Genomic DNA, 23,280 nt, shown 5'->3' on the forward strand with positions numbered 1-23,280 from the left:
ATTTTCCGCAGAGCCGTACAGAGTATATTATCTTGTCACTGAACCTTCCCAATCTACCCTATCATAGTCATACGTCTATGTATGTATTGCGTAATGTATGAATCATAGTCTAGGGCCAATTTATGTGGAAGAGAATTCTGTATGTTTTTGTGATGTGGGGGAAACCTGAGTACCCAGAGGAAAGCCACACAGACATGGTGAGAACATACAAACTCCATGCAGATACTACCCTGGCTGAGATTTGAACCGGGGACCCAGAGCTGCAAAGCAAGAGTGGTAACTATTACACCAATAATAATAATAAAAAACTACCTCTCCAGGTCCCGGCCAATCTCCATTATAAATCTATGGGAGCAACGCCTGGTATAGTAATCCCAGATATAATAAAACTTCTGTTATAGTAAACGTTTTTTGTTCCCTACGTGACGCTGACTCCAGAAGACCTGGAGAGGTAGTTTTCTACACCCGAATGTTTACTACACCAGAGTTCATTTTAATGACATTATACTGTAGAGTAAACTTCTGATATAGTAAACCACTTTTCCTGGTTCCTTGGCATTTGCTGTAACGAGATTATACTGCACAAGAGTAAACAGCACACACAATATAGGATCCAATGCTACACAGTATATAGGGGCAGAATGAAACTCTGAGAGGTCCATCCATCCATCCAGGTCATTACAGCAATGTAATGTTAGTAATCACATAAAGCATCAGAGCCCTGGATACAAGCAAGCAAATGTACCACCATAGGCATCGGATGCTATTTAACAATGTGACCCCATTTGGCAGAGTATATTACTCTTGCGCTGTTTGAGGAAATCCTTTGTCAGAGGGTAACACTATCAGCTCCTATCTGGCTGCTACCCCCATGCTTCCAGTAGACTGATGGCCCAGAGAGTTGCACTGCATTGAACAGTGCAACGTTGTGGTTCGATTGATTTTCAATAGATTCCCTGCTGGAAGCTATTGGAAATTGATGTGCAATGTGTGGTAGAAATAGTTTCCTTTCTGAATTGTTTCTTTTCAGAAATGAATCAATCATTTTGGAACATTAGATGACAATTTGTAAGTGTATGGCCTGCTTAATGCACCATAAACCACTGTGCCCCTCTAAGTGACACACACACACACACACACACACACACACACACACACACACACACACACACACACACACACACTAACAGTTAACTGTTTCCAGGCTCCTGCAGGATAGCGTCTGTAAAAAATAAGAGCCTCAGCCTGCTAACGCAGTTGTGTCCGCTTTTCAGAAACAGAAGAGGGAAACCGAGAGCCCAATATAGTGTAGTAAGTACTGCAAAAATGGATATATGTAAAGAGTACAATATATATACTCACAAGACAGGGTTACCTCCAGGCAACCACTGTATAGGCAGGTGAGGAGATTATCCTGTCCCCACTCAGGAATAAGAAGTCGCTCTCTGTAGACAGGAAAAAAGGGGTATCCCCCTCCACCAAGGGTGGATAATTCATATTATGTAGAAAGAACAGAGGCGCCAGCAGGATAAAATCAGGTAATAGAATGTTTAAAAGTGCTTTGGAGGCAGCGGTGGACTTACCTCCTGTAAGCATACACTATAAACTGTCAGTTCAAATCTAAATAAATTTTATTGGCATACTCCAAGGGGGTCGCAACGCGTTTCACAGGTGTAAACCTGCTTCCTCAGGCAATATAACATAGGAGCATACAACAGTAAAAGGTCCGGGTAACACCTGGCGCCTCAGCTTTTCAGAAACACATCAATGTTACAGATGCCACAACTGCGTACAACTGCATTCAACTGTGTTAGTGGACTCAGGCCCTAATAATCCTGATTCTACTATGATAAGGAATTACTAAAATAAGGAATTGCACACACAGTGTTTCTCTCCCTCCTGCTTCTTCCCACTCCCTTTGTTTGTAGAGTTGTGAGACATAGGCTGGGGGCTGGAAAGATTTGTCTGTGATCTGTCCACACAGGAGCAGCTTGCTAGCAACTAAGGATTAAAGCATGCTAGCCAACTATCCAAGTACATCTGTAGGTAATTTTTCTTCAATAATAGCACTATCATTGGACAATCTACTCTGCTCAAAAGCCTCTGAGGTCTGTTTGTGATTTTTACATTCTATTACATTCCGTTTACATTTGCTTCCTATCATTGCTGAACGAGTTAGCCTTCATTTTATCACCTGAGTTGGGCAAAAAATAATTAAAATTCGCCATACAAACAACGATTCTGATCATTCAAATCGGCTCCACCAGCCAGCCATCATGCTCCCTTTGTGCCCCATAAACAATCTGAAGCTGGAGCCGCCACTGCTCTCTCTATAACCAGATGAACTAACTTCAACGTAATTGGCTATGTAAAAAAAATTCAGGAAGTCAATTGATCAATTTGAGGTAAATGACACCCCGCTCAGTGACGTACTTCCTTCTGGAGACAGGAAGCAGGTCACTGGTTTACCCGTTGCTCTGCACATGCACGCTAGGCCGCTGCCGCCATTGTTCCTTTACACTTACCATGTCACCATAGAATTGCATTGACACATAGTCCATGCGGTAGCCACGCATCACGCGGCAACGCACTGCAGAGGTTGCAGCGAACTTATGGCAATTTCACTACATCCGTCATACCGCATTATGTCGCAATAGTGTATAAGTCCCCATAGACTTTCATTGCCTTTGTGACAAGCTGCACCCCATGCAGGTCAGGTGACACACCGGCTGGCATGCACAGGGGAAGCCAGAAAGCCGCTAGGAAGTACAGCAAGGCTTCCACACATGGCTGGAGGCTCAGTAAGGGCTTGGTCACACCTAGGGCATTTTCGACTTTTTTTAAGCACTGGCGATTTGCAAAATCGCCAAAAAGCGCTTGTGCAATGATTCCCTATGAGAATAGGGAATATGAGTGGTTCGATTCCGATCCGCTCAGCAAAGCACTGCCTGTACCATTTTTGGGACTATTTGTCTCAATAAAAGTTATAGGGAAATCACAAAGCGCTTGAAAAAACACTTTGTATAGCGATTTCCCCAGCGCTTTCATGAATAAATACATTGTTCATTTCCGGTTGAAAGAGTTTACTTCCTGACTGACATCAGGAAATGAAAAAAGAGAATACTCTGCATAAGCGCTTAGAAAAGAGTTTTATAAAGAAATCGCAGCGGGCAGGTAAGCGCCGGGAGGTGGTAAAAAAAAACTCAAAAATTGCTGGCGTCAGCGATTTCCATTTTAGATGTGAACAAAGCCTAAGTATTTGTGGGGGAGGTTTTTGTGCTTTTTGGCCAGTTGCTCAAGCAACCTGCAAGTACATGTATTCGGCATCCGGCGATCCTCGCTGGTGCTGGATACTGGGGACGCTGTATAGTGATAAATAATTAGAGATGTTGCAAACGATTCCCGAACCGTTCGCCAGCGAACATCTCTGAATCCCTGGGCCTTGTACTACTTCCGGGTCGCAATGACCTGGAGTAGTACGCCTGCGCTGGCCCGGCAGTGCGCGTCCTATATCGCACTCCTGTTGCCGGGCACTCTCTGCGCATGAGCGTGACGTCACTCATGACATCACGCACATGCGCAGAAAGTGCCCGGCAACAGGAGCGCGATCTAGGACGCGCACTGCCGGGCCAGCGCAGGCGTACTACTCCAGGTCATTGCGACCCGGAAGTAGTACAAGGCCCAGGGATTCAGAGATGTTCGCTGGCGAACGGTTCGGGAACCGTTTGCAACATCTCTAATTATTTATCACTATACAGCGTCCCCAGTATCCAGCACCAGCGAGGATCGCCGGATGCCGAATACATGTACCTGCAGGTTGCTTGAGCAACTGGCCAAAAAGCACAAAAACCTCCCACACAAATACTTAGGCTTTGTTCACATCTAAAATGGAAATCGCTGACGCCAGCACTTTTTGAATTTTTTTTTACCACCTCCCGGCGCTTACCTGCCCGCTGTGATTTCTTTATAAAACTCTTTTCTAAGCGCTTTTGCAGAGTATTCTCTTTTTTCATTTCCTGATGTCAGTCAGGAAGTGAACTCTTTCAACCGGAAATGAACAATGTATTTATTCATGAAAGCGCTGGGGAAATCGCTATACAAAGTGTTTTTTCAAGCGCTTTGTGATTTCCCTATAACTTTTATTGAGACAAATAGTCCCAAAAATCACCCGGAAGTAGTACAAGGCCCAGAGAGATTCGTCCGGCGAACGGTTCGGGCCATCTCTATAAATAATCACATATATAATGAAATATCACCATCTAGTGGTGGGACATTAGAATAATGCATTTTCCTATTTTACACATGACCAGATCAAGCAAGATGTTTGGAATTGGGGTGATAGCATTTATTGGCTAATATTATAAAAATGAAGTAGTAAGATTTCATGGATGTGGATGGATTTTCTCTCAGTCTATCATTCTTATGTAAGATGAGTTGAAGTTCTTTGACCATCCTTCTGAAGATCTCAAGATGTGGGTTGTAGGTGACAGCCAGTATGACTGAGGTCTCCTCCAGGATCTGCTCATATTGTTGGGCGTCAGTTAAGAATAAGCACATTGCTTCCTTAATTTGGGCTTCAGCCATTAGTGGGCTGTATTCTTCTTTGATGAAAGTCTCCTTCAGGTGATTCATGTGGCTGTTTCTGTTACATCAGAATTGAAGAAAACCTCCCTCACTTGGAGACCAAATGTCATCTATAAAACAGAGATAGGCCATGTGCATTAGCAGCATGTACTGAGGTATTACTCTAGTGGTGCCCATAAACGGCACAATAAAAACGTTTAATTTTCCCATCTATTCAAGCAAAACAATCGAATGAAAGTCAAAAGTATTTTTTTTTTTTTGTAACCAAGAAAAACAAACGATTATCTTGTTTTTTTTTATAAAAATCCGGTCGGACATGTTGGAAAAATCGGTATATTCAATCTAACAGAATAATTGAGCACAATTCTCTAATCAAAAAAAATTGTACGACGTATGGGCTCCATCGGTTTTATCATAAAAAAGATTTGTATACTGTGGTGGAAATCGTTTGTTCTTGATCAAAAGCTAAGTACCGTATATACTCGAGTATAAGCCACATTTTTGGTACCAAAAAAGTGGTCCCAAAGTGGGGGTCTCGGCTTATACTCGAGTCACCTTTGTTGCTGACCCCCTCCCCTGATGGCTGCATGTCCCCTTGGCACATACAGAGCCCTCTCTGCACTGTACCGTGGCTGTATACAGAGAATGGGCATTAGATTACAGCGTTCCGCTCCTCGCCAGACCATGCATACACTCTGTGTTCCTCCTGAGTGTCCCCTGCATAAGCACAGCGCTTTGTGGTTCCTTTAGTTACCGGTCCCGGCAGCGATGTTTTCCCTCTTGCTTGTAAGGCCCAGTCTCTTGTCACTATGATCACTGCAGATGCATCATTGCATCAGACTGCAACTTACAAGCTAGAGATAAAACGGCCAGGATCGGTAAGTAAGGGAACCACATAGCGATGTGCATATGCCGGGGGACACCCGGAGGGAACACAGAGTGTATGCGTCACATCCTGCTCTGGCGAGGGGCGGCACGCGGTAATCTAATGGCCATTCCTTTTATACAGCCAGAGCAGAGATCACTCTCTACGTGCCGAGGGGACATGCAGCCATCGAGGGGGAACAGCAACAAAGGTGACTAGCAGAGAGCGCTCTCTACGTGCCGAGGGGGCATGCAGCCATTGAGGGGGAGCAGCAACAAAGGTGACTTGCAGCGGCACACGGCCGATAAGTAAAGACACCACACAGTGCTGTGCTAATTACTGATGCACTGTAATAGGACTGTGGCAGCTACTGGCTTCCCCAACCTCTTCCTTTGCTTTCTAACTCTGCAGCCCATGATTTAATAATCAATTCATAACTATCTGTGTCCTGAATCCATAGTATTCTACGGTATAGATAATCAAAAGGCCATCCAGTCTCTGCAGTAGAGCAGAATTACAAAAGGATTAAAACTGTAATATTAATTAGGGGGCAAATTGTGGTTCGTTTATTATAATTATTTTTAAAAGTGTTTATCCTTGAAAGGTAACCAACTGCAAGAGGAGGCACACAGCCATCTAACGGCCATTAATCTGCAGCAATGTGCCCAATACAGAGCAGAAAGCAATCTGTATATGGTTCTGTAGCCTGCTTCATGTTAGCCTATCAAACATATTGCTGATTTTTTTAGTATTAGCAGTAGGGGGTTTATACCCACGGCTTATACTTGAGTCAATGATTTTCCCCTCTATTTTTAGGTAAAAGTGTGTGATGGGGGGGGGGGGGGGGGGGGGTCGGCTTATACTCGGATCGGCTTATACTTGAGTATATACGGTAATTGTGTTCAAAATAAACCTGAACTTGGAGGGATATAAAGGCTGACATATTTATTTCCTTTTAAACAATGCACATTGCCAAGCTATCCTGCTAATCCTCTGCCTCCATTTTTTTTAGCCATAGACCCACCCTGAACAAGCATGAAGATCAGATGTTTTATAAATCCCAGTTTTCACTAACTGTCCATATATATGTGCACAATGTTTTTTTTTTTTTTAATTATATGAACAGACATTGCAATGCCCGGCAGCTGTACATGTATCTGATAACTGCTGCGAGTGTCCGGCCTATCAGGTAATGTGAGGCCTGTTGAATAGGCAGATGTATATACATGGCACTCTTTCCATATTGATGTCGGTGGAGGCAGCCATGGTTACCGAGGTGCGGGGCAGCACATGTCCTACGTCGCCCACCACACGGTGCCCCAGTGGCGTACCTAGGATATTTGACACCCGGTGCTGGGTATTAAAAGACACCCCCCCCCCAAAAAAAAAATTGGGTGTGGCTATAACCTGCGGCGCGCGAAGCGCACTGCGGTGAAAAATGGGCATGGCCATGACCAGATGAGGGCGGAGCTAACTAATTTAAAGTGAACCCGGGATGAGAGGGATATGGAGGCTGCCATATTTATTTCCTTTTAAACAATAGGGATCCCTGCTGATCTATTTGGCTGCAGTAGTGAACTGAATTACACCAGAAACAAGCATGCAACTAATCTCGTCAGTTCTGACAATATTGTCAGAAACCCCTGACCTGCTGCATGCTTGTTCAGGATCTATGGTTGAAAGAATTAGAGGCAGATGACCAGCACGGCAGCCAGGCAACTGGCATTGCTTAAAAGGAGATAAATATGGCGGCCTCAATATTATTCTCACCTCGGGTTCCCTTTAAAAGTGCAATGCAAAGACAGTGGGCCCAAGTTTTGGTGAGCCTTTTCCCAGAAAATTCACATAATTGTGCAGGTTTTCTCAAGAAAATACACGTAAAGGGAGTAGATTTGCCCAGAAAATAAATGCAATCGTGGCGGTAGATTTTCCCAGAAAATACATGCAATCATGGCGGCAGATTTTCCCAGAAAATACATGCAATCATGTGGAAGATTTGACCAGAAAATACATGCAATCGTGGCAGACCTGGCCAGAAACCACTTCAATCATGTAGCAGACCTGACCAGAAAATGCATACAATCACGTAGCAAACCTGGCCAGAAAACACTTCAATCATGTAGCAGACCTGGCCAAAATACATGCAATCATGTCAGCAGATTTGACCAGAAAATACATGCAATCATGTGGCAGACGTGGCCAGAAAACACTTCAATCATGTAGCAGACCTGGCCAGAAAATACATGCAAGCATGTGAAAGATTTGACCAGAAAATACATGCAATTATGTGGAAGATTTGACCAGAAAATACTTGCAATCATGTGGCCGACCTGGCCAGAAAACACTTCAATCATGTAGCATACCTGGCCAGAACAGTCGATACACCTGCTAATATAAATAAAAAAAAAACATTTACTCACCTGAAGCAGCAGCAGACCTCCTGTCCTGGCCTTCGTCCGGCGCAGCTCCCACAATCCTCTGCAGCCAGCCAGCAACTGAAACTCCCGCTCTTAGATCAGGGCTATGGGAAAATGGCGCCCGAAGCCCTGCACTGTAGACTCAAAGTCTCCAGAGCAGGGCTTCAGACGCCATTTTACTGTAGCCCTGCTCTGCCGCAGCTGTGGGCTGCTGCTGTCAGTGAACTGACACGGCGTCTATTAGACGCCGAAAGTCAGTTCACGCTGGGGGGTGCTTTAGGGGTGCTTAGAGAATGGCGCTGCCATTGCCCCAGTATAGCTAGTATAGTTGCCCCCAATATAGCTAGTATAGTTGCCCTTAGTGTAGGTAATATAGTTGCCCAAGTATAGCTAGTGTAGTTGCCCCCAGTATAGCTAGTACAGTTGCCCACAGTATAGCTAGTATAGTTGCCCCCAATGAAGTTAGTATAGTTGCCCCAGTATAGCTAGTATGGTCGTCCCCAGCCAGTATAGCTAGTATAGTTGCACCCAGCCAGTATAGCTAATATAGTTGCCCCCAGACAGTATAGCTAGTATAGTTGCCCCCAGTCAGTACAGTTAGTATAGTTGCCCCCAGCCAGTATAGCTAGTATCGTTGCCCCCAGCCAGGATAGCTGCCCCCAGTATAGCTAGTATAGTTGCCCCCCAGCCAGTATAGTTGCCCCAGCCAGTATAGTTGCCCCCAGTACAGTTTAGTTGCCCCCAGTATAGCTAGTATAGTTTAGTTGCCCCCAGTATAGCTAATATAGTTGCCCCCAGTAAGTATAGTTGTCCCCATTATAGCTAGTATAGTTGTCCCCAGTATAGCTAGTATAGTTGCCCCCAGTAAGCTAGTATAGTTGCCCCCAGTATGGCTAGTATAGTTGCCCCCAGTATGGCTAGTATAGTTGCCCCCAATATGGCTAGTATAATTGCCCCCAGTAAGCTAGTATAGTTGCCCCCGGTAAGCTAGTATAGTTGCCCCCAGTATGGCTAGTATAGTTGCCCCCAATATGGCTAGTATAGTTGCCCCCAGTAAGCTAGTATAGTTGCCCCCAGTAAGCTAGTATAGTTGCCCCCAGTATGGATAGTATAGTTGCCCCCAGTAAGCTAGTATAGTTGCCCCCAGTAAGCTAGTATAGTTTCCCCCAGTAAGCAAGTATAGTTGCCCCCAGTATGGCTAGTATAGTTGCCCCCAGTAAGCTAGTAAAGTTGCCCCCAGTAAGCTAGTATAGTTGCACCCAGTAAGCTAGTATAGTTGCCCCCAGTATGGCTAGTATAGTTGCCCCCAGTATAGTTGCCCCCAGTAAGCTAGTATAGTTGCCCCCAATATGTATGGTAGCCCCCAGTAAGCTAGTATAGTTGCCCCCAGTAAGCTAGTATAGTTGCCCCCAGTAAGCTAGTATAGTTGCCCCCAGTATGGCTAGTATAGTTGCCCCCAATATGGCTAGTATAGTTGCCCCAGTATAGCTAGTATAGTTGCCCCCAGTAAGCTAGTATAGTTGCCCCCAGTGTAGGTGCCCCAGGAGTGGTAAGCAGGGCTAGATGGAGGGGCTGTGGAGGGGTCCCTCACCTAGGACCCCTCCTTCTGTCTCTCTCCCCCTCCAGATAGCGTGGGGCGCAGCGTCATGACATTACAGGTCTCTGCCTCCAATGCCGCCCACTGTGCTTCCGCTAATCAGGAAGCACAGTGGGCGGCATTGAAGACGGAGACCTGTAACGTCATGACGCTGCGCTCCACGCTTGGAACGCGGAAATCAGGTGAGTAATTGTCCATACGCCTCCGGCCGCCCCGCACTTGTCGCCGCTAATTTCTGGAGGGGGAGAGAGACAGAAGGAGGGGTCCCAGGTGAGGGAGGGGGGGATATGTCCCCCCTCCCCACCGCTGCCTCCACAGCCCCTCCTTCCAGTCCTGCTTTCCCCTCCTGCTGTGCTGCTGTGGGGGGTCGTGGCGACACCCCCCTGGGTGTCTGACACCCGGTGCACCACGCCCCCCTGCGCCCTATGGTAGGGACGCCACTGCGGTGCCCACCCATCTTCAGAATCACACTGCTCCATTAGCACTATACACACAGTCAGCGATTAGCGTGTGGCACGTGTGTGATGTCACTCATGCGCCATGTGCTATATGGGCATGCTCTTGACGGCGCCAATTTTCATCCGATTCGACATTTATTATCGAATCAGATGGTGGATTGGCTTCCAAGTTGCCTGATGTATGGGCACCTTTACACCTTGCAGGGCCGTGATCCTCACACACTTCTAGCAGTCCTCTAATAGGTAGGGGCCTAACTAGAAATCACTGGGCCCCCCTGCAAAAATTTGGATGCCCACCTGGGAGCCCGCTCAGGGCCGTTTTGGAGGGCAGGAGGGGTCGCAGCATGAGGGGAGAGCATTGGCCCCCACATTGGCGGGGAGGGGGGCTACTCCCTCCCTCGGGCTCTCCCCTCAGTGCTCCCCTCCTGCTTTAAATAGGTGGCAGCAGTAACACAGTTACTACCGCTGAGATCCGATCTTTTTAAGTGCCACACGCTACTTCCTGTTTATCAGGAAGAAGCGTGTGGCACTTAGAGATCAGACCTCAGCAGTGGAACACAGAGGTATGCCCATGTTATTGCCGCCGCTGCTGCCACCTTTTTAATGCAGGGCTCCCCTCCCCCTCGCGGCAGCCCCTATTGTTATGCCACTAACAGGTGAAGCAGGAAGTACATCTCTACAGCCTATAGGCAAAAGAGACCAGGGCCCATATGCAATTCACTTTTTCTCCTAGCAGATCATTTTTCATGTTATATTTAAAATAACTTCAGCACTTTACAACTGAAAAAGTACTAACAAGTAGGTGAAAAAGTAATAACAAGATTTCAGTATTTACCTACTTTCTGGTAGTTTAAAAAGCATGGTATTGACACTTTGGAGAAAACTAAGTAGAGAAAGTTAATTGCATATGGCTCCTGGAGCCTTAAAGGGACACTTAAGTAAAAAAAAAATGTGTTTTACTCACCTGGGGCTTCCAATAGCCCCCTGCAGCTGTCCGGTGCCCTCGCCATCTCCCTCCGATCCTCCTGGACCCGCCGGCAGCCACTTCCTGTTTCGGTGACAGGAGCTGACAGGCTGGGGACGCGAGTGATTCCTCGCGTTCCTGGCCACAATAGCGCCATCTATGCTGCTATAGCATATATCATATACCATATAGCAGCATAGAGGGTGCTAATGTGTCTGGGAACGCGAAGAATCACTCACGTCCCCAGCCTGTCAGCTCCTGTCACCGAAACAGGAAGTGGCTGCCGGCGGGGCCAGGAGGATCGGAGGGAGACGGCGAGGGCACCGGAGAGCTGCAGGGGCTATTGGAAGCCCTAGGTGAGTAAAACTCATTTTTTTTTGTTTGACTTAAGTGTCCCTTTAAGGTGCTCATACATTAGGCAAGTTTTGCGGCCAATCAACCAACCAATTCGATCATTATTATTGAATGTGTTGAAAATCTGTTCCATGCTGTACCCGCAGTAGCACGGAGCCACGCATGCAGGAGCAGGGCTGTGCTGTACCTGCAGTAGCACGGAGCTGCTCATGCAGGAGCAGGGCTGTGCTGTACCTGCAGTAGAAGGGAGCCACACATGCAGGTGCAGGGCTGTGCTGTACCCGCAGTAGCACAGAGACGCTCATGTAGGAGTGGCTTTGGCTTACTGCACAAGGGGGGCAGTACTTGCCCAGGCACAGTATGGCCGTGTCGTTCCCCTCCTCTTTGCAATAGCACGCGTTTGACAAACACACCCTGATGACGCCAGCAGGAAACTGTGAAATGAGTAGCCAGTTCTAATCCCCTGCCATTTACAGCCACTCACAGCTCTACCTCACTGAATGTATTGAGTCCACATACATCTTTAGTCATCAGAGTAGCCTGTACAGACCACATCTCCACACATGGACGATGGATTGGGTGAGCTCTCCCCATTATAATTATCAGTGATACCGTGTGACAGTCATTTGGCCACCATTTCCAGGCTCATGTCCTGTGGGAATATATACACACACCTAAAGGATTATTAGGAACACCTGTTCAAATAATGCAGTTATCTAATCAACCAATCACATGGCAGTTGCTTCAATGCATTTAGGAGAGTGGTCCTGGTCAAGACAATCTCCTGAACTTCAAACTGAATGTCAGAATGGGAAAGAAAGGTGATTAAAGCAATTTTAAGTGTGGAATGGTTGTTGGTACCAGACGGGGCGGTCTGAGTATTTCACAATCTGCTCAGTTACTGGGATTTTTACGCACAACAATTCCTATGGTTTACAAATAATGGTATGAAAAGGGAAAAACATCCAGTATGCAGCAGTCCTGTTGGCGAAAATGCCTTGTTGATGCTAGAGGACAAAGGAGAATGGGCCGACTGATTCAAGCTGATAGAAGAGCAAACGTTGACTGAAATAACCACTAGTTACAACCGAGGTATGCAGCAAAGCATTTGAGGCGGATGAGCTACAACAGCAGAAGACCCCACCGGGTACCACTCATCTCCACTACAAATAGGAAAAAGAGGCTACAATTTGCATGAGCTCACCAAAATTGGGACAGTTGAAGACTGGAAAAACGTTGCTTGGTCTGATGAGTCTCGATAGTCAGAATTTGGCGTAGACAGAATGAGAACATGAATCCATCATGCCTTGTTACCACTGTGCAGGCTGGTGGAGGTGTAATGGTGTGGGGGATGTTTTCTTGGCACACTTTAGGCCCCTTAGTGCCAATTCTGCATTGTTTAAATGCCACGGGCTACCTGAGCATTGTTTCTGACCATGTCCATCCCTTCATGACCACCATGTACCCATCCTCTGATCGCTACTTCCAGCAGGATAATGCACCATGTCACATAGCTTGAATCATTTCAAAATGGTTTCTTAAACATGACAATGAGTTCACTGTACTAAAATGGCCCCCACAGTCACCAGATCTGAACACAATAGAGCATCGTTGTGATGTGATGGAATGGGAGCTTCATGCCCTGCTCAACTGCGAGATGCTATCCTATCAATATGGGCCAACATTTCTAAAGAATGCTTTCAGCACCTTGTTGAATTAAGACAGTTCTGACGGGGGTCAAACACCGTATTACGGTAGTATGGTGTTCCTAATAATTCTTTAGGTGAGTGTAATGGCACAGTACACCATATGATTACAAACAGGGCTATAATTATCATGGACAGGACTCTGATTCTATGGGAGCGGCTGTGATTGGGCCTGTGCCTGTTCACAAGTGTTGTTGGACGGGAACGGCTGTGATTGGGCCTGTGCCGGTTCACAAGTGTTGTTGGACGGGAGCGGCTGTGATTATGCCTGTGCCAGTTCACAAGTGTTGTTGGTCTGGGCTGCAAGTGGGCAGTTTATAATTTATTACCTGTGGCTTCACTGGTGACAACAAACAGATGTTATCATCACCATCAGGATCACCATCTGTGAGTCATTGATATAACATCTGCAATTTGTGCAAAGTCAACAAACCCGTCCTTATGCTGGGAATACACAGTTTGTTTCTGTCGTGCATTTCTGCTCTCGATCGTTTTTGCCGCTCGATTCTGCAGTTGATTCTCTTATCTTCCGCTCGTTTTTCTTATCTTTTTCCATTTACTTCTATCAGTAATCAAGCGGCAAAAGAATTGAAAGGGAGATCGGACATGTCGGAAATTATCTATCGAACTATCTAATCACCTCAAAAACGAACCGTGTATTCCCAGCATAAGGGCCCATTCAGACTGGGACGATTTGCAGGCATTTATTGACAAATCGTCGGCGATCGCTAATGCTTTGAAAAGTGCTAGTTTATATGCCAGTGATCTCACTGCAGCAATCTCCATTGATTCGTGATTTGCAGTAAACAAAAACGTAGTGTATGCAGCACTTTTTTGCATTTTCAGAGAGGTAGAGATTGAAATGTTAAAAAAAGTGATCGCTCAACAATTGCAAAATTGTCCAGTAAAAAAAAACGCATAATGCACAAAAAAAATCCCTGTTGCAAAATGCTAGCGATGTTGCAAGTCTTTTGCAATTCCCAGTGTGAATTGGCCATTAAAGGGGAACTGAAGTAAGAGGTATACGGAGGCTGCCATATTTATTTCCTTTTAATTAATACCAGTTGCCTGGCAGCCCTGTTGGTCTATTTCTCTGCAGTAGTATCTGAAGAACACCAGAAACAAGCATGAAGCTAGTCTTGTCAGATCTGGCATTAATGTCAGAAACACCTGATCTGCTGCATGCTTGTTCAGGGGCTATGGCTAATAGTATTAGAGGCAAAGGTTCAGCAGGGCTGCCAGGCAACTTAGATGGAAATAAATATGGCAGACTCCATATCCCTCTCACTTCAGTTGTCCTTTAATGTGGCAACAACTGTTAAACTGACTGGATTTTAGAAGACACCCACCCTTACTCAAGTCTTCATTGAAAGCACTGAGGTCTGCAGGGTACATTCAATGTCACCAATTCCTAGGCACTACCATCATCAACAATTTGATATGGGGCGAGAACACCACCAAACCCAGAAGAAGGCTCCGCAAAGGTTGTGCTTCCTGAGACAACCGAGAGAGTTTGGTATGAAGCTGGACAGCCGCTGCCGCTATCAAATCTATCCTCTGCTCCTCCATCATCGTCTGCTTCTCACGAACAACTGCAAGGGACAGGCACAAACTTCACAGAGTGATCAGTGCTGCTGAGAGGATCATTGGGTCACTCCCGCCATCGCTGTACCTCTCTCCTCCACACATCCAGACTGAGTAGGTTCCTCAACAGGCCACTGCTACAAGATAGTCCCTGGAACCTCCAGACACAGGAACACCTTCTTCCTCCAAGTGTTGCTCAAGCCCCCCCCCCCCCCCCCCCCACACACACACACACCAAAACCCCTCAGACTGGAGCAGAGCTTTTCAGCGCTGCTAGATTTGGGCGCAGCCAGTGCCTCCATAAACTACAACAGGAATCACTCCTATTGCAGCGCTCAGTGAGTAACGTCGGAGCTGTCAGCAGACGGAGCCGAGGTTGCTTAAAAACATAATAATTCGGCCTCCAGCAATCGCTGGAAGCCGAATTATTTCATTCCTCCACTATCCATGGCGGCCTGGAGGGGGAATAGTAATTAAATCGGCCCGGACTTGTGCAGAAGCAGGATCAGCCATACACCGGCTGTATTCTGCGCCCAAGTCTACCGGTGCCGATTTCAAATGTACTCCCTCAGACACCCTCTTTAGCCTCCCTGAAATCCTTGCATTACTGAACCTGTGCCTTAATTGATAAATGGGTGTCTTCAATGTTCGCTTTACAATGTTCTTTGCACCTTGATGTATGTTGTTACTATGACCAATGCCACATGCGCACCACAAACAATTCCATTTGCGATACCTGTCGTATTTTATGAATAAAGTTGATTCTGATTTTACAAATGCTGTTGTATGGATTACATACTGAGTGGCCATCAGAAGATCTCTGCAGTTGTGGAACTCTTATGCTACGTACACACATGCGACAACGATCGTTCGTTGAGAACGACGAACGAACTTTTAATTGATGAAAGAACGACCTAAGTAAAGATAGTTTTAAAAGGTGTGTAACGATCTGATCGTTAGAACGAACGTTACATCACAAAAAGCAACTATTGCGCCTGCGCATAAAAATGAGAAGTTTCACGGAGAAATAGTGAAATGCGCATGTCAAGCCTAGTACGAACGATCGTTTCCAACGATGTACTACTTTTGCAAACGATCGTCGTTGGTTAAAATCCGCCGAGACAGAACTTTCTTTTGTAGTGATTAGGCTCGTTCGTCGTTTGCCTTAATAGTCGGTGGTTCGTTTTTTGTAACGATCGTCGTTGGTAAAGAATGATCATTACAAACGACTATAGTCGCATGTGTGTACGCACCTTTACACCTGCATATACTTGTGGACACTTGTTCAACTAAGTCAGCACTAAGAGAAGGGGGCTGCATTGGCAGGGGTTTTCTATGTATGCGGACACTGATTAAAAAAAAATAATTTTTTTTTTGCACAGTGCTTAACCACTTGAGGACTACAGTCTTTACACCCCTTAAGGACCAGAGCCTTTTTTTCCATTCAGACCACTGCAGCTTTAAAGCTAATGGGAACTCATATTTAACCTCCTTGGCGGTTAATTTTTTTTTCAAATGGGCAAAAAAATCATTTTTTTTGTTTTGTTTCATGTAAAGCTACCAGAGTGGTAGCTACATGAAACACCACTAGAGGGCGCATGTGTCCCTCTAGTGCGATCGTCGCCGGCATCAATACCAAACAGGGGAGCGCGTATACAACGCGTTCCCCTGTTTGGCTTCTCCTGTCGCCATGGCGACGATCGGCATGACGTCATGGACGTCAGCCGACGTCCTGACGTCAGGCGCATCCGATCCAGCCTATAGCGCTGCCCGAAACTCATTGGTCCGGGCAGCGCAGGGCTCTGGCAGGGGGGGCTCTTCTGCCGCTGCGTGCGGGCGATCGCCGCAGAGCGGCGGCGATCGAGCTGTGCGCGCGGCTAGCAAAGTGCTAGCTGCGCGCACAGCACTTTACATGATGAAAATCGCCCCACCAGGGGCTGAGATAGCTCCCTGCGCGGCATAGCCCGAACTCAGCTCGGGCTTACCGCCAGGGAGGTTAAATAAAAAAGTCAGATACTCACCTAAGGAGAGGGAGGCTCTGGGTCCCATAGAGCATCCCCTCTCCTCTCTCCCGGTCCTCGTCGTTGCGCTGGCCCCATACCCCCCCCCCCCCCCCCTTGGTGGTATTTGACCGTTTCGGTCAAATACCGCTGTTTCCCCGCCGAAGGGAGGCTTCGGAAATGCTTTGGGAGCCCGAGTGCTCCCGAAGACCGGCTGCTCTACACTGCGCACGCGCGGAGCGCCCTCTATGACGCACTCGCGTGTGCGCCGCCTGTCTTCGGGAGGACTCAGCTCCCGAAGACTTCCGAAGTCCCCGTGGTGGCGGATGCGAACGGGGGAGCCAGCACAGCACCAAGGACACCGGGAGAGGAGAGGGAAGGCTCATTAGGACCAAGCCTTCCCTCTCCTTAGGTGAGTATCTGACTTTGTTTTATTTAAATATGGGGTCACATTAGCTTTAATGTTTTATTGCTCGGTCATACAACCTACCATCTAAATGATTTTTACCTCCTTTTCTTGTCACTAATACAGATTTCTTTTGTTACTATTTGATTGCTGCTGCGTTTTTTAGTTTTTATTATATTCATCAAAAAAGGCATGCATTTTGTGTCTGACATTTTCTGTGCTGACATTTTTCAAATAAAGAAAAATTTCTGTATACATTTTTGTCCAAATGTTTTGTGCTACATGTCTTTGATAAAAAACAAAAAAACATTCAGTGTATATTTATTGGTTTGGGTAAAAGTTAAGCTGGCCATACACTGGCCTGATTTGCCGCCGTTCGACAGCAGATTTGATCACTGGGATCTACTCTGCTGCCAATCGTTCGCGCTAAACGCACACGCCGATCCGATTTCCTCCCGAAATCGGATCGATCCATCGATCGCGCCGTGCGGGAAATTACCGTCGATTGCCCGCGGGTAGGGAGCACGTCGCTAGCGGCGGCCGATCTGATACAGGTATACATTACCTGACGCCAGCTCTTGGGCATCTTCTCCGCGCTGCACCGCTCTGTTCCTGCTCCATCCCAGCGTACATTAACTTCCTGTGTCACTCCAGTGACCAGGAAGTTTAAATAGAAGGCGCACTATTTGAACTTCTTGGTCACGGAGTGACACAGTGTACGCCGGGATGCGGTGCGGGATGCTGGGATGTGGAGCAGCGCGGAGAAGAGGACCAGGAGCCAGCTTCAGGTAATGTAAACGGGGGGGGGGGGGGGGGGGGACAGGCGGCAGGAGCAGCTCAACAGATTGTGATCGGTTTCAGGCTGAAATCGATTCACAATCTGTTTGCAGTAAAGGCAGCCATACGATCCCTCTGATCAGCTTCGATCAGATAGGGATCTGTCAGTTGGTCGATCTAATGGCAAATCAACCAGTGTATGGCTACCTTTATAGCGTTTACAAACTATGGTGCAAAAAGTGAATTTTCCCATTTTGAAGCATTTCTGACTTTTTTGAGCACCTGTCATGTTTCATGAGGTGCTAGAATTCCAGGATAGCATAAATACTCCACAAATGACCCTATTTTGGAAAGAAGACATCCCAAAGTATTCACTGAGAGGCATGGTGAGTTCATAGAAGATTTTATTTTTTGTCACACATTAGTGGAAAATGACACTTTGTGAAAGAAAAAAAATGTTTTCGTTTCTGCTAACGTGTGACCCCAAAAAAAATGAAATCTGCCACAGACTCACCATGCCCCTCTCTGAATACCTTGGAGTGTCTACTTTCCAAAATGGGGGCATTTGTGGGGTGTGTTTACTGGCCTGGCATTTTGGGGGTGCTAAATTGTAAGCACCCCTGTAAAGCCTAAAGGTGCTCATAGGACTTTGGGCCCCTTAGCGCAGTTAGGCTGCAAAAAAGTGCCACACATGTGGTATTGACGTACTCAGGAGAAGTAGTATAATGTGTTTTGGGGTGTATTTTTACACATACAGAGGCTGGGTGGGAGAAATATCTCTGTAAATGACAATTTATTACAGAGGTACCACAAATGACCCCATTTTAGAAAGAAGACACCCCAAGGTATTCCGTTAGAAGTATGGTGAGTTCATAGAAGATTTTATTTTCTTGTCACAAGTTAGCGGAAATTGATTTTTATTGTTTTTTTTTTCACAAAGTGTCGTTTTCCGCTAACATGTGACAAAAAATAAAATTTTCTATGAACTCACCATGCCCCTTATGGAATACCTTGGCGTGTATTCTTTCCAAAAGGGGGTCATTTGTGGTGCCTCTGTAATATCTCTGTAAATGACAATTTTTTGTTTTTTTTACACACAATTGTCCATTTACAGAGATATTTCTCCCACCCAGCATGGGTATGTGTAAAAATACACCCCATAGCACATTATACTACTTCTTCTGAGTACGACGATACCACTAAATTGGCGCAGAAGCCACGCAGTAACGTAGGCACGCACTAGCGTTAAGTAAAGCACTTCCGGCGTAGGGGGGAGGGGTCACTGCAAAGTGTGACTTTCGCTAGGCAATTTGCCCTAACGCATCGCACCAGTGTGAAATAGCACTTAGAGACCCTTGTGTGCCTACTGCTGTGTCTGGAGTTCCCTACTCTCTAATAGTGTACCTGCTCGTGGTACCTCTCAAAACACTCCGCTAGGCATAGGCCAGGCTGGCCAGGACAGGTGGGACAGTAAACAGTGGTGTCCTCGTCGTTGCGCTGGCTCCCCCGTAGTGGTATTCGACCGTTTCGGTCAAATACCGCTGTTCCCCCGCCGAAGGGAGTCTTTGGAAATGCTTTGGGTGCCCGAGTGCTCCCGAAGACGGGCCGCTCTACACTGCGCACGCGCGAGCGCCCTCTATGATGCACTCGCGTGTGCTCCACCTGTCTTTGGGAGGACTTGGCTCCCGAAGACTTCCGAAGTCCCCGTGGCGGCGGATGCGAATAGGGGAGCCTGCGCAGCACCGAGGGCACCGGGAGAGGAGAAGTAAGGCTCATTAGGACCGAGCCTTCCCTCTCCTTAGGTGAGTATCTGACTTTTTTTATTTAAATATGGGGTCACATTAGCTTTAACGGTTTATTGCTCGGTCATACAACCTACCATCTAAATGATTTTTACCTCCTTTTCTTGTCACTAATACAGATTTCTTTTGGTACTATTTGATTGCTGCTGCGTTTTTAGTTTTTATTATATTCATCAAAAAAGACATGAATTTTGTGTCTGACATTTTCTGTGCTGACATTTTTCAAATAAAGAAACATTTCTGTATACATTTTTGTCCAAATGTATTGTGCTACATGTCTTTGATAAAAAACAAAAACAAAAAAACATTCAGTGTATATTTATTGGTTTGGGTAAAAGTTATAGCGTTTACAAACTATGGTGCAAAAAGTGAATTTTCCCATTTTGAAGCATTTCTGACTTTTTTGAGCACCTGTCATGTTTCATGAGGTGCTAGAATTCCAGGATAGTATAAATACTCCACAAATGACCCCATTTTGGAAAGAAGACATCCCAAAGTATTCACTGAGAGGCATGGGGAGTTCATAGAAGATTTTATTTTTTGTCACACATTAGTGGAAAATGACACTTTGAGAAAAAAAAATCCATTTCTGCTAACGTGTGACCAAAAAAAAAAAAAAAAATGAAATCTGCACACAGACTCACCATGCCCCTCTCTGAATACCTTGGAGTGTCTACTTTCCAAAATGGGGTCATTTGTGGGGTGTGTTTACTGGCCTGGCATTTTGGGGGTGCTAAATTGTAAGCACCCCTGTAAAGCCTAAAGGTGCTCATAGGACTTTGGGCCCCTTAGCGCAGTTAGGCTGCAAAAAAGTGCCACACATGTGGTATTGACGTACTCAGGAGAAGTAGTATAATGTGTTTTGGGGTGTTTTTTTACACATACAGAGGCTGGGTGGGAGAAATATCTCTGTAAATGACAATTTATTACAGAGGTACCACAAATGAGAGGCAGCCACGGACACACTGGCTCCCGGCAACTTCGTGTTTTTTGCTACTTTTTGCTACTTTCTTTTGCTACTTCTGCTACTTTGCTACCCAGGAACTCTTAGTTTAGTTGTTTGTTGTTTTTTAGTTTGTTTACATTGTCTGTCTAGACAATTAGAAATAGATAATCAGAAACGAGGAACGGACCTCTGAGCCCCGGGCTGCAAGCACCATGCTCCTGCTACCCTGAAGATGATCAACGCTCTCAGGCCATGCAGGAGACACAGGGGAACCACCAGAGCTAGCGCACAAGTGACTCGACAGCCCACCGGTGTTCCGACGTGACAACCTACAGTTGGAGCACCGGACAAATACCTGCCGCCGCTGCCTCGAACTCAGCCACCCAGGAAGCCACCCCAACCAGACGTCGGAGACCTGCAGCACAGCTGGTCCGTCACAGGACATTACTGCCTCCCCCCCGGACAACACAGCACAGCCACTTGGAGCACGATCCGGCCGCTGCCCTCCATCCTCACGTCCGCGGCCCTCTGTCCTCACCGTCTGCCGCCCGCAGTCTCACCGCTGACCATTGGACCTGCAGACCTCCCTCAGGCTGTTCCCCACCATCGCGGCCGGAGGTACTGCTCCTCCCCGGCTGTCTTCAGCTGCCGCCGCAACGCTCGTGCAGCCTGAGGTTCCTCTTCCACCCCGGCTGTCTTCCGCTGCCGCCGCAGTTCCTCCCGCAGACCTCCCGCAGCCTGTCCCCCACCATCACGGCCCGAGGTACTGCTCCCACCCCGGCTATCCTCCGCTCGCTGCTGTTTTGCGGTGCGCCCAAGGGTTCACACGCAAGTTGTCTCCTCCACCCACAGCATCCAAACGGGAGTAGTCCAGCTCCCTCCCCCATCCCGGAGCGGCAGACCAAGGCCAATAGGGCACCTACATTCCACGTGGTCGGGCACCTACAACCCACGTGGTCGGCCGCGGCCTACTCCCCCACACGTGGGGGGTTGGAACCAGGACCGCACACAGCTGCACTGACTGACTGACCATCCCTTGTCCTGCTCCAAACTGATTCTGATTCTGCTCCAACTCCCTGTTGGTGCCACAAACTTTATGAGGGACGCTGCCTCCTCCAGAACTGTGATCTGCTAAATGGCGTGAGTAACTGCTGTTGCTTCCTACTCCAATGCTATACCATGTACTGGTAGAACTGTTTACATTGTTACCCTAACCTGTTTATGCACCTTAGCAGGCCTTTATAGGTTATACGTGAGAGCTTTTATATGTAATACTAGAGCTGTTATATGTCATACAGGAATGTACAAGTAACGCCAAATTGTTCTCACAGGACTGTTTTACACTGATACCCTTGCATGCCTTATATGTTTCTTGTGATCTGCTGATGCCCGACAGGAGATGTATTGGAAATGCCAATGTCCCCCACACTATTGCTTGCACCGCGCAATTTTACGATGCCCCGTCCCAAACGCCAACCCTCCCAGCGCACCACCTACACCAAGGCAGAGCTCCTGGAATGGGAGCCCAAGGCCCAAGTTTTGCCCCTGTGGGACACAGTCTGGTCCCACATCAAAAAGTTGGTCCGTGGGAGCAACCACCGGCCTAGGGGGAGGAGGGCAGGCGCACAAGCAAGACTCAAAAGAAAGGGGCTGAGGTCAGCCTTACCAGCCATCCTGCTAGCAAACGTTCGCTCCCTCCCAAACAAGCTGGATGAGCTGCTTCTGCTACTTGACAGAAAACCTTCGCTAGGGTCCAACTCCCCGGTCCTCTGCTTCACCGAGACCTGGCTAAACGATAACATCCCGGACAACTCCCTCAACCTACCAGGCTTCAATCTTTTCCGCGCAGACCGCGACCACTGTCTCTCAGGGAAAAGTAAGGGCGGTGGAATCTGTTTTTACATTAACGCCACGTGGTGCTCCAACATAACCATCCTGCACAAATGCTGCTCCCCAGATGTCGAGCTGCTACTTATCAACTGCAGGCCTCAGTACTCACCCAGGGAGTTCACCTCCTATGTCCTCGCAGGTGTTTACATCCCCCCGGATGCGGACGTCAGAAACGCCCTGCGCACACTCAGTGACACCATCTCGCTGTGGGAGACAACCCTCCCGGACTCCCTCTTCATCATCCTAGGTGATTTCAACAGAGCAAACCTTCGCCAGGAACTGCCTCGATACAAACAACACATCACCTGCCCCACCAGGAACCAAAATACCCTGGACCACTGTTACACAGTCCTTAAAGACGCGTACAAGGCTAATCGCCGAGCTGCACTTGGTAACTCTGACCACTGCCTAATCCACCTGATCCCCACTTACAGGAGGCACCTTGAAACCTCAAAGCCAATCGTCAGGTCTGTTAAGAAGTGGACAGAGGAGGCCAAGGAACAACTTCAAGCCTGCTTCGACAGCACGGACTGGTCAGCCCTGGAGGCTCCCTGCCTAGACGAATGGACAGAGAACATCACCGCTTATATCAGCTTCTGTGAGGAGACATGCATCCCAACGAAGACCGTCAAAATCTTCCCAAACGATAAACCCTGGTTCAACGGCAGGCTGCGGAGACTCCGAAGAATCAAGGAGGAAGCACACAAATCCGGATCCCCAGAGGAGTTCAGGGTGGCCAGGAACACCTTAAACCGTGAGCTGAAGGTGGCAAAGAGAGACTATTCTAACAAGCTGAGTCTGAACCTTCAGTCCAACAACCCACGGGACGTCTGGAAAGGCCTCAGAGCAGCCACTAACTTCAAGCCCCCTCCTCAACACATACTTCCTAGCTTTGCGCTAGCTGAAGAGCTCAACAAATTCTATTGCAGG

The 23,280-nt window shown here is 47.2% G+C and overlaps 1 long non-coding RNA gene across 1 annotated transcript in view; it reads right to left on the reverse strand.

Annotated features, from left to right (window-relative positions):
• Window positions 1-4,323: 4,323 nt before the first annotated feature.
• LOC137570803 (uncharacterized) overlaps window positions 4,324-23,280 on the reverse strand; it is a 54,853-nt gene continuing 35,896 nt past the window's right edge. Inside the window, exon 3 of the long non-coding RNA XR_011031189.1 lies at window positions 4,324-4,694. This is a non-coding gene — a long non-coding RNA (uncharacterized lncRNA). The remainder of the gene's footprint in view (window positions 4,695-23,280) is intronic.

Source organism: Hyperolius riggenbachi, chromosome 4 (genome assembly GCF_040937935.1).
Source record: "Hyperolius riggenbachi isolate aHypRig1 chromosome 4, aHypRig1.pri, whole genome shotgun sequence".
Classification (NCBI taxonomy): Eukaryota; Metazoa; Chordata; class Amphibia; order Anura; family Hyperoliidae; genus Hyperolius; species Hyperolius riggenbachi.